Genomic DNA, 9463 nt, shown 5'->3' on the forward strand with positions numbered 1-9463 from the left:
TTGACAGGAAGCAAGCAGAATGCACTTTTCCATTCCTTGGAGAGATAAACTGAATTAGGTACATGCAGTATTATGGTATAAACCAAGGTAAAGTGGGTAATGGAGTTTATATTAGCAACTGCACAAATGAAGTATGTCTACCTGGTCATGAACAAGAAATTGCTCATGAAAATATACAAGAAATGATACTTCTTTGAACTTATTTGTAATTTGAAAATCACTTTATTTATATCACCACATTTAATATTCAACAACAGCCCTGTGAAGTAGATGTTTTTATCTGGCTTCATGGAGAAGTTGTGCATTTTTTCCAGTTCATTGGTCCATTAATTGGAGACGTATAGACTATTATGCTGGTAGCAAATGCACTGTTCTTTCTGGCCATATGTATGATTTATTGGAAGCTGGATTTTATTTTACTTGGGACTTTCCTTCATATCATCCACATACGAACCAGAAATTGACTTTTTCCTTAGGCCTAAAAATAATTATGTAGGCCTATTGAAAAGTTGGGGGTCTAAATGCTGAGACACTATTCTCTTTGCAAAGTTTGTGTAGGATCTCTTTCAAAGGATCTCTACTAGTGAATTCACTAGTGTGAATCCTCTGTGTGAGTGTATACAACAAAACCAAATGAACCATGACAAAGTACTTCATATTAGAATGGTTTGTTGAGTGCTAACAATAAGATCTCTCCAGATGTGCTTAGCCAAATTGTATACTAACTTAGACCACCATTAAAATGTCATCAGAAAACTCTCTATTCTATGGTGATGTTTTTGCTTGGAGTCATGAAGATAAAAGCCTAAAATGCATTTTTCAGGCAGATATGTAATTAATTTTATTAAACAAATCATATGAAATGTAGTAATACAATATAGGGACACAGAAAATATTTGTTCTCTCTTCTGTTTCTCTGTGCCCATTGTTTCTCTCTGTATCATTGTTCATTTTGTGTGTCAGCTTGACTGAGCCACAGTCTCCAGATTAAACATTATTTCTGCGAGTGTCTGAGAGTGGCATCAAACAATCTCTTGATGGTCTCTATATAACAAAAAGCAGACGAAAGGAGAACTGTTTTCTTTCTTGCTTATTTGAGTTGGGACATTGGTCTTCTGCTTTTGGACTAGAATTTATACCATCCTCTCCCATAATTCTTAGATTTTCAGGCATAAACTGAATTATACCACTAGCTTTTCTGGTCTCCAGCTTGCAGATGCTAGATCATGGGACTATTCATATCTACTTATCATGTATGTATGTACATATGTATGTATGTATGTATGTGTCTATCTATCTATCTCCTAGTGACTGTTCCTGAGTCTTTTTTTCAAAGTTTTAGCTGAGATAATCAGATTGGCCCAACCTCTTATACACTCTTAGTACATTTTAGTATGGCCAACCTGTGGGATTGTGCTGTGGCTCATTGTTCAGCCAATAGTGACAGTGAAAACAGATTCTTTGAGAAGAGGCATCAGAATGACAGGTAAGATACAATTATATAACATACGTAAAAAAGATATTTACTGCCACTAAGCTCTACAATAGAATATGTCAAAGAGAAACTAAATTTACCAAAGGTAAATCATGTTTATAAATTAATAATATATTCATGAATAATTAATGATCTGAAAAGGATATTACACACTTATTAGAGTTAGTAGGATGAAGAAGGATTCAAAGATCCATTTGACAACATGTTCTACATAGAATACAGTATTCAACTGATAAATACAGTTATTGTGTTTGACCTTAGACAAGAACCTAAGACTGTATATACCCATGTGTTATGAAATTGAAGTACAGTTGAACATTTTTTTGTTTTCCTCCTGTATTTTGTGGTGGAGCTCTGTAAAGGGCAATTTTCTCAGGAATTGTGTACTTAATATTACACAGATTGTGGAAGAAAAATTGCAATGCGTGTACAAAAATTGGGCATCATTAGGCCATAGTGTGACTAAAATAAATTTTTAAGTTTGAGAATTATTCTTTTCTATGACTTACATAGGCTCCATATAAATTGTTTCTTTTTCTTCATGATCTTTTTTCTAGGAAAAGTCATATATTATGTCCAAAGCAAACTCTTCCATTAGTGATGATATCTTCCCACACACAATGAACCAAATGCAGATAAGGCAATTCACAAATACTGTTATTCTTAACAATTTAAATGGATTATCACAAATTCACTTCAATTTTATTTTTATGGTTGTGAAATAAATTATTGGGGTCTACCTAAAATAGATATAACCTTTCTCTCACTGACACTAAAGTGAATCACTTGTAATTATCCTACAATGATTACTTCTATAATGTATTGCAACAATTCCAGAAAAGTGACAAAAAGAACCCACGAATTTAAAACATTCCATAAACTTTTATGCATAAAACATCCACTAATTTTGAAAATTATATAGAAAAAAGTAAACTGGACAAAACGTATAGGACACAGGCAAGCATATGGTTAAAATAAATCATATATCCAGCCCTATGATTTTTATTATGCAAAAATATATGTTTTATAGTACAACAAAATATATAGGCAGTTGGGGCAGGGGGATAATTTCCTTACCAGCATTGTTTTTCTTTTCCCATTCTTCTTTTTCTCTCAAATTTTTATAGCACCAAATAATAATAACATTAGAAGTTGACATATTAGCCCGTAACCCTAAATTAGCAATCCCTTGATTGCTAATCACAGTTTTTTTTTCCTGCATGCACCTAAATTTCATGTAAATTTCATGTAGCTGAAATATTGTATCTCCCATTTTTATTGTATCATAAGCCATGTCATTAGACCAGATGACTGAAAGAATGATAATGCTTTTAGTTTGGAGGCAATGCAATGAATCACCAGGAAACTGGTGGCAGATGTATCTTTCCAAGAAATAACGATGGAGGGCCAAAGAATACAAAAACTTTTGTACCGAAGTGAAGTAAGTTGAGGAAGTTCAAACTGGGGCACTTTAAATGATCTCGGTCATCTTGTTAGACCTGTGCCAAGGGAATTACTCATTTAAGGAACATCATTCCTTTAAGGTTATTTACTCATATTACATCCATTGCACACTAATAGGGGATGGAAGACATAAAACATGTATATGACTCAAGTTTTCTTTCTTCTTTTCTTTTCTTTGCTTTTTTTTAGGAGATTATATTCTCTTGCTGAGGCAGCAAAATACATACTATGCACAGACGAAAATAGCATATCATATTTTTGACAGATGTGTTATCTGGTTACCTGAAATCAAATTCTGATGCTAAAACTTAGTAAATAAATTATATTAGACAATACGTGTTTTTCTGGTGGCCAGTTTTATTATCTGAACAATGGAATAATAAGTTTTCTATAACTTAATGCCTTATCTAAATCTTCTGAAGAATCCCATAGGAGTACGTCTAATTATTATTCTCATTTCTACAGATAACAAACCAAGAACCAGAGAGAGGATGAAAAATATGCCAAAAGTTACATGGTTTATAAGCTGGGGTTGGAATAATACCTGTATATTTCTAGGACCCACGCTCTTATCTTCTACATTATGTTCCCTTTGACTATTCTCTTTGGCTACTTGCCTCAGGGTCAGATGCAATAAATGAAATCACTTTATAAATAGTAAATTTTTTTATAATGTTAGTTATTATTATAACTTTCTACATATTCTTAATGGATACTATTTGAAAGGCTTACATGATACTTTTATTAAACTAGCATTTCAAAATTTAAACCGCCATAACATTACTGGAGTCATGGTTTCACTTTTTTGGTCAGGTTTTTAGAAATGTATTGTTAGAGATAGCTTCAGTACTATAGACATGGCTCTATAAAGACTTTAGGTCCTTTTTTTCTCAAACTGTTCCAGATAAATTCTAATATCAAAAATATGAGTATCATGATTTTCTTTCACACATATTGCCAGAATATTTTCCAAAATAGCTGCAAAAATTTACATCACCTCCTATGTTTAAATGTGCTAGCTTCATCACATTCTCATCAACATTACATACTACATAATTTTTAATATTTTTAAAATAGGATTTATATTATAAGATTGTTTTGTTTTAATTTCTTTCACTATTACATGCATATTTAATTATATTATATGTTTGTGGTATAAGTTTTGTCAAGTCATACTCACACAAATATATTTGTTCTTTATTCATTATAAATATTAATTTTCTCATATTTGAGGTTAACATATTGGATGACAGTTGTTTCTTTTACTTCATTCTTTTCCACTCTGCAAAAAAAAAAAAATTAAAGTTGTTATCCGAAGCTGCCAAAATAGGTGGAAACTAGTCTAAGTACTTTTGGGTCACTGTTTGTATGATTTAGTACATGGACTCATTTTAATCATATATCCCAATATATAATTAGGCAAGAAGCTGTGAGGACTCAATTCACACGTGAGATAATATCCGTGCCCAAGCCACAAAGAGTTGAAATGACTGAAATGTCAATTTACCTATGTCTAAATAACTTGTTTTTATGCACAGTGAGATTCCCATTAAATCCTTTTCCTAAAAGAAGTTAGATTTCGGCACAACAATTTCCTGCTGCTTTTTCATATGGCTCACTTTCCTCTATCATTATATTTGAAACTGCATCATTACTGTTGCAGAACATGAACTTATGATATGTGATGATGCTTTGAGGTAGAAGCACCGCAAATGAGAGTTGAAAGTCGTAATACTTCCTTATCCTTGTCTTCAGTTTGGGGATTGAAGACATTCTTTCTCTTTTCCCCTCTGTTTGTGTGTGGCTATAAAAGACCTTTGTGGTTTTGGCTTGGATCTCTATTTTTTTCCCCAATATAATTGAAAATACTATATTTTCATTTCTATTTCATTTCCAAGGCTTCTCTGTGCTGTAAAAATTCAGGGTTAAATTTTAGGTTGTATAAAGAACTTTTTCATAGACAACAGAATGAAATAATGTAAGTATTTTACATGACAAACAGTCAGCAATTTCTTCATAGCTTTCCTGAGAGGAAGGAGCATTTCCATAAAGGGAGAAATACTAGGGAAAATTTCAATAAAGGCCATATCAGAAAGTAAAATTGATATCTATAATAAATCACCTCCTGTACTCCGGTGCCAAACAATGTCTTGACTAGACCTAGAAGGATTATTACCAGAGTGCTTTGGTGTATAATAATTTTGGTATTTTTTCCTCTATATATAGCTCTAAAATCTTACTAGTATTTGAAGTTGACTCCATATTTTTCCTTCTGTAAAAGATATTGCAGTCTTGGATTTTTAAAAGTCAAATAAGGAAGATTTCATCTTTGAATTTACAAAAATTGACCAAAAAATAACAATAAAATTATTAGCTATTTGGCATGAAAACAACTTTCATAGCAAGATTATATTTTTAAACTTCCATGTAACAGGTTAGTAGAAGTACAACTTTCTCATTTTACAGCTATTGGAACAGCTAACATATACTGAGTGGTTTCAAAGAAACATACTTATAATTAGCAATTAATACTACCTGGGTTTTTGTAACCTAATAAGGAGTGAAATCAGTTTTTATAAACTAAAGGAATTAAATTTAGACATATGTGAAGGACATTTAGACTAGATTGTTATCAATTATAACATTATAATCTAAATCAATCTGGTAACAGATTATTCCACACTGCTATTACTAATATCATTTATAGATGTAAAAAAATGAAGCTTAAATAGACTAATTAATTTGGACAAGATCATAGGACTTGTAAGTGGCAGGTTAGAATTGAAATTCTGATCTATCTGACTCCAGGACTCAGGCCCTTTTGGCTGCTAATTTTGTACCCAAGACTTCATTTGTCTATGTAAATTCCTTCTATGATCACAAAGGTATTTTGTTCTTCATCTTTAACAATGTGTACCTAATCTTTTAGGTCATAGTACCCTTGTTATTTAACCAATGTAACAATAATAACAATGATATATCCACATAACTATTCATTAGAATCTGTGGTAAATGTTTTAAAGCAATTATTATTATTATTATTATTATTATTATTATTATTATTTTGGTACTAAAAGCTGCCTTATTGTTTACATTTTAAACAAAAGGTACCCAAGATTTAGAGAGGTGAAAGTCCCAGAACAATTTTACACAAGAGGAAATGTTAGAGCTGGGATGCAAATTTAGTTCAGGCTCTGCAAAGCCCAAGCAGGCCTTAACTACAGGGATATGGTTTTCCTCACCTTCTTCTCAGTTGCTTAGATGAGTCTCCTTTCTCAGTCTAATGATGTATGTTATCATTTCTGCAATCACAGTATATCCCGATACATGGCTTAAATTCTGTTTACAAGAGGCTATATTACAGGGCTGTAAAAAGTATGAGTCAGGTTAGAGGCAGGCAGAACTGGGGTCAAATTCCATCTTCCACGTTAGCTAAATATTCACTAAAGGTAGAATAATTGTCTTGCCTAATTTCTTCATTTGTAAAAGGAAATCATAATGGTAATTAAATTCTGGGTTTGATTATTAACTAAGATAATACATACAAAATTCAAGGATAGTGACTGCGGCCTAGTAAGATTTGTATTATGATGCTTTATTTCTTTTCACCCCACATTTACTTCTCACATGTGTCTCTCCCTCTTTTCCAAGGACAGCAACTTCCATTCCTTAATTCAGACAATTGGCCTTGAGACTAATACAATTATAATAACCTAAATATATGTTGGGTTACTTTCGCTACTCGTATGGATACTGGACATATATGCTTCTTTTGGGAGTCAAACTAGTCTGTGTGTGTGTGTGTGTGTGTGTGTGTGCCTGTGTGTATATTCTTGTGCTTTGGGAGAATGTTGGCTGTTATATTAATTTTGTTTGAATATTAATTTAGTTTAACTGTCACAACAACTATCACTTACCAAGTGCTGATAAATTGCTAATCTCTGTGCTGAAAGTTTGTTCTTGGCTATTTGCTATTATTCTACATAAAACTTTGACAGGCAGGTACAATTATTATTCCCACTTTCTAGATGAAGAAATATAAGCTTAGAAATGTTAAGTAATTCTTCTAAGGTCTCATAGCTCCTAGGTAATAGATCCCAGATTCAAACTGAGACCCTCTAAGACTTTATTATTACTACTACAAAATACACATGCTCATTTGTACATCATGGTGTATTTAATTTTAGATTCTACACTTAAGCTTTTAGCCTTCAAATATTCCGGCAGTGTAGCTAGTGAGAAAATAGAGTCATCATTATCCTGAACATTTAGGGTAACACAGACAAGGCCACTTTACCTATGAGAAGCATCAGAGGTCTTTCAGGTATTTATCACCTTTTCCTGATCTAAAAGAGAAGTGGCTAATTAAATTAACCACATTGCTTACCCTTGTCCAGTTTACTTGCTATAATTTAAAACTAGCCCATTTTGATATCAAGACAAGCCACAGCCAAATCCATTTTCAAATGGTATTTTCCCGTTTGGCTAATTTTAACTATCTGATTCAGTGAGAAAATTAAATACGTAATGTTTCCTTCTTAGAGGTTGAAAATATAATTAATATAGATATGGGTAAGTAAGAATTATTAAAGACACCTTAATGTATTCTCTTCATCTATCACTTGATATTTGCATGGGTCAGATAAGTGCACTGATGTTGACATTTCCACATTTTTTTCCAATCTTACACACAGATTTCAGAAATTAAATTTATAATACTTGTATGGGAACTTCAATTGACATTAAAAAATTAATTCTCCAAGATGTTCTCTTTTTTTCAGGAGAGTTAGTAACTATTTTACCTTATTTAAATGAAAGTTACATGTCTGAAAGCATCACCAATATGAAGCAGAGTGAACTCCACTGATATTATAGGTCACCTACATAGACATTCAATTTTATGTGTGAAGGCTAAAGATGAGATAATTCATTCAAAGATGTATATTTGGAAAATGGCCCAAGTGAGATGTCTACAAATTAAACATTTGGCAAAATTCCTTAGATAAATGGAAAAGGTCATTTTGAAATTTTCGTTTGGTGGATTTTAACAGCTGCACTATAAACTGTAATTGCAATTTAAACAACCTCTGATGCCACTCCAGAAAGATCTTAACCTTCTCAACCTGTCACCCCTCAATGCTTGCAAGTAAGACACAAATATAATTTTATGAGCTGCTGGAGAAATTTCCCAATTATTACTTGACTCCACAGTTATTGTTACATGTAACTGACACAAAAGTTAAACATGATCCATGATTCTGTGAAGAAAAAAAACATAATACTTGAGTGTGTAATTCCAAATGTATTCATAGAAGAGTCAGAAAATAAACATATTTGATCATTAAAAAATAATCTTTTCAGACTGATTCTGTATGGGTGGTTTGTTTGTTTGTTTATTTATTTTTATATTTACATCCAAATTAGTTAGCATATAGTGAAACAATGATTTCAGGAGTAGATTCCTTAATGCCCCTTACCCATTTAGCCCATCTCCCCCTCCCACAACCCTTCCAACAACCCTCAGTTTGTTCTCCATATTTATGAGTCTCTTCTGTTTTGTCCCCCTCCCTATTTTTATATTATTTTTGTTTCCCCTCCCTAATGTTCATGTTTTGTCTCTTAAAGTCCCCATTTGAGTGAAGTCATATGATTTTTGTCTTTATCTGACTAATTTCACTTAGCATAATACCCTCTAGTTCCATCCACATAGTTGCAAATGGCAAGATTTCATTCTTTTGATTGCCGAGTAATACTCCATTGTATATATACACCACATTTTCTTTATCCATTCACCCACCGATGGACACAGAAAACACAAATAATCCAGTGAAGAAATGGGCAAAAGACATGAATAGACACTTCTCCGAGGAAGACATCCAGATGGCCAACTGACAGATGAAAAAATGCTCAACATCACTCATCATCCGGGAAATACAAATCAAAACCACAATGAGATACCACCTCACACCTGTCAGAATGGCTAACATTAACAACTCAGGCAACAATAGATGTTGGCAAGGATGTGAAGAAAGAGGATCTTTTTTGCATTGTTGGTGGCAATGCAAGCTGGTGCAGCCACTCTGGAAAACAGTATGGAGGTTCCTCAAAAAACTAAAAATAGAACTACCCTACGACCCCGCAATTACACTACTAGGCATTTATCCACGGGATACAGGTATGTTGTTTCAAAGGGACACATAAACCCCCATGTTTATAGCAGCACTATCAACAATGGTTGGTTTTTTTTTTATTTTTTAATATTTATTTATTTTTAAGAATGAGAGAGGCAGAGCGTGAGCAGGGGAGGGCAGAGAGAGAGGGAGACACAGAATCCAAAGCAGGTTCCAGGCTATGAGCTGTCAGCATGGAGCCCAACGTGGGGCTTGAACTCCTGGAATGTGAGATCATGACCTGAGCCAAAGTCAGACGCCTAACCGACTGAGCCACCCAGGTACCCCTATGGTTGGTGTTAAATACACTGAAGATGGCAGTATATATTTTCAG

General features: G+C 33.1%; 1 long non-coding RNA gene across 1 annotated transcript; it reads right to left on the minus strand.

The window, feature by feature from the left end:
* Nucleotides 1-4134: 4134 nt before the first annotated feature.
* Nucleotides 4135-7180, minus strand: LOC122474620. The gene is made up of 2 exons (XR_006294966.1): nt 6202-7180; nt 4135-4241 (listed from the first exon to the last, which is right to left on the minus strand). It is a non-coding gene; the product is annotated as an uncharacterized LOC122474620 (long non-coding RNA).
* Nucleotides 7181-9463: the final 2283 nt, after the last annotated feature.

This window comes from Prionailurus bengalensis, chromosome A1 (genome assembly GCF_016509475.1).
Source record: "Prionailurus bengalensis isolate Pbe53 chromosome A1, Fcat_Pben_1.1_paternal_pri, whole genome shotgun sequence".
Lineage (NCBI taxonomy): Eukaryota > Metazoa > Chordata > Mammalia > Carnivora > Felidae > Prionailurus > Prionailurus bengalensis.